This window comes from Clarias gariepinus, chromosome 11 (genome assembly GCF_024256425.1).
Source record: "Clarias gariepinus isolate MV-2021 ecotype Netherlands chromosome 11, CGAR_prim_01v2, whole genome shotgun sequence".
Taxonomy (NCBI): Eukaryota; Metazoa; Chordata; class Actinopteri; order Siluriformes; family Clariidae; genus Clarias; species Clarias gariepinus.
Window position 1 is genome coordinate 10,361,565 of NC_071110.1, and position 3,485 is coordinate 10,365,049.

A 3,485-nucleotide genomic window follows, 5' to 3' on the forward strand; every position below is an offset into this window, starting at 1 on the left:
CAAATGAGGATGTGTTCCCTGTTGAGTCTGGTTCCTTTAAAGGTTTCTTCCTATTGTCATCTCTTTGCCACCATCGCCCTCGGCTTGCTCATCAGGGACAAACTACTAGTTATAGTCTATACTTTGTTTCTGTATCTGTTCCAATTAATTTTCATACGTTTTAAATTTGCATCTGTGATACAAATAGAAATAAAACTGAAATTCAAAACACTTGACATTGCGTGTAGCAGAAGATTGGTTTAATTGGTTAATGCACAGCCTTTAACAGACTTCCATGAAAATTGACAAAACTTTTAAAATCCTTATAACTTTTTATATCAATAAATCAAATGCATGCCTTTACAGGTCCTGTGTTTAGGAAAAGAGAAGGGATGCACATGTACAGTCAAGTCCTGTTTACAGAGCATCCCTGATCGTCACCTCACACACACTTTGGCTGAGCTGCTGTCTGTGTTGATAGAATAAAGCAGAATAAACAATCACAATATATTCTGCTATATATCATTGAAGGGTAGGTAAACATCTGCCTGCCATAACCCGTTTACGGTTAAGGTAACTCATAGTGACTTAGAATCAATTACTAAGAAGACAAAGTGTGCTTTAAGATAACACAACTTTAGCTTTAGATGCGTTTCCTTATTGAAAGTGCTTTCCCATGTTTAAAACCAGTTTTGGCAGGCAGCACCTCTCTCCTCTTTCCAGTACTGTGGAATGACACTGAATCTTTTAGTATTGTGAGGCGGATGTATTTTAATATATTTTTATGAGCTTCATCTGCTTTGTACTGTCAGACATCAATTAGGCTACGTTTACACTGTCGGGTAAATGTGACCCAATTCCGATTTTTTGCTCATATGTGACACATATCGGATATGTTCTATGTCCGTGTAAACAGGAAAAAAACGCATGCATTCCGATATTTCGAGATCGGTTTCAGGCCTCCTTCATATGTGGAAATAAATCAGATATAAATCAGATATGTGCTAATGTGATTGTCGTGTAAACGGACAGATCGGATTTCCTGAGGCATTGCGTTCTGTACGCCATTAAAACTTGCGACTTCTTCGCGGTTTAATGACGTAATGTTATTCTCCGGTGGAAGCGCTTGCGGAATTATAACATCGCAGGTAACATGGAAAAGAAAAAGCAACCCAGCCCCGACCCCCCTTTTTATGTTCATTAGGGCTAAATAAAATTAAGAAATCAGTATTTGGTGAATGAAGCATATGCGCAGGCTGCAATTATGCCGTTTTTTTCTCCTCCTCCGTTTTAAAACCATGGTGACGTTTGCGAACTTTGCATAAATCGCAGAGCGTTAAGCATACAGTACTTCACCTTCGTCTATCTTGGCCAGTGTGGAGCGCAAGAACCTCCCTTTAAGTATGCGCGATGTTTCAGATGGTATGGCAAGTGTAAACACGTGTATCGGATATGAGTCACAGTTGAAAGAACGTGTAAACAGACGGTCCAAAAAATCAGATCTAGGCAACAAATCAGTATTGGGTATCGAGACCTGCAGTGTAAACGTAGCCTTAGATCCTCAGTCAATTAGATAGATAGAAAGAATATATAAGTGTCTTCTAATGTCTACCAAATCAAATTTTGATAGAAAAAAAAAAACTTGTCCATTTGTAAGTTTCAAAAGAAAGGCTTTTTTGAAGAAAAGGTTTTTGCTTTTTATTTTTATTTAGCCCAATTAGTTTAACATTTTGCATTAAAAACTGCTGTAGGTTCTTCCTTCCTTTCTGTGTTCCTTTTTTTCTTTCTTTCCAGAAAGTTTGAAATTTGAAACAAAAACCTCCCAATTTATAAATGCAATGCCACAGAAAAACCAATAAAATAATTTTAACCTAAACATAAATAAACACACCAGAATAAAACAAGCTTCATTTAGGCCGAAAGCATTCAGTCACCCCTGGACAGTGTGTACAGGACTGAAGCAAAGATGAAGGTCAGCGGAATAAGTTTGTAAAATACGATGATGAAAACCATGCTGACCACACAATGTGAGAATCCAGTCTGACTTTTGAAGGTCAGTTGAAATACTGGCTGGTAGTTGGAGTGCTGGCTGATTTGAAATGGAGACACTTATTAAACTGACCAGGACGCCGCAAAAGGCTTGTAATTCTGGTATAAACTCAACTTTACTGGCTTACTGATACTAATGACAGGAAAATGTGAAAGTTAACAGGTTGTGTGACATTTTGCTTATTGTCATGACATCAGATCATGTGCAAAATAGAAAAACTGGAAACACAAAGAGTTTGAGTGTAGAGAGAATACCTGCAATTCTGGAAAGTTCTACAGAAAACAATAGTGATCGCAATACAATGTGCGTGAGTAAGTGCATCTGGAATATTTAAGACTTTTAACCTTGTGTGGACGATTCTCACACTAAAATTATTTAATGACTAGAAAAGGTTGAGGTTAAGGTTATGATCAGATTTAGGTAAAGCAAAGCATTAATTGGCTACAATATTTATGTCAATGAAAGGTCCTCACATGGACAAAGTAATACAAAACGTGTGTGTGTAGGAGGCCAGGCTTTGCATCATTGTGGTTTAATTAGACTGTGGTGGTTAATTACACAATGTCCTGGTCCAGTCGAGAAATCCAGCTGCTCGGTGCTATATAAGAGCGAAAGTGCAGCACGAAGAAAGATTCAGAGTTCTACTACATCACCTGCAGGTAAATGCTTATTAGCACTTTATTTTATCCTCTCATATGATATTGTAGGTGTTGTCTATTTTCCTTGGTAATTACAGTTTGCTTGGATTATTTTTATATAGGTTTTATTTTATAATGTATTTTTCTCAGGAAGAAACAAACAAAAAAATAAAAAATAATAAAAACCTGACCAGTTTTTGAAATTAAATAAGGTTATTTTAGTTTTCCTCAAGCATTTAACCATATGGTTAAAACTTTAATGCTGTTTTACTGGTGACATTTCCAAACAGAGTAAGATAAGATTATGAAAAGATTACTGTAAATGCCAATTACAGCAGCTGTTAATGTTAATGTCGTATTATCTGGCCATGTATGAGGTCTGAACTTATGTGTAATACACCCCAAAAAAGGGAGAAAAGGGTTAAATCTTAACCTCTGTAAGGTTCTTTAACTTCTTCTCTCATTAAATGCATAAATATTCCGTATACAGTCTAATAGCATAGAAAAATTTTTTTTTTATAAAAAATCAGAAACCATTAGAATTTTTTTAATCTAACGTTTTTAGGTAAAGTATTATTTTATATAAAAAAAACCATAACATTTATTGTAAATGAATTTTTAAAAACTTAAAAACATAAAAAAATGTATTTGAATTAGATGTCTCAGAGTGAAGCTTTCAGCAGCTGTACATATATACTACTATATACTACACATACTATACATTTTTATTTGCTTTAAAATTGTTAATATCAAACCTCTGTATTTAATTATGAAGTAGACCGATGATGTTATTAAAGTAAATTTACTCCCTTTCCTAG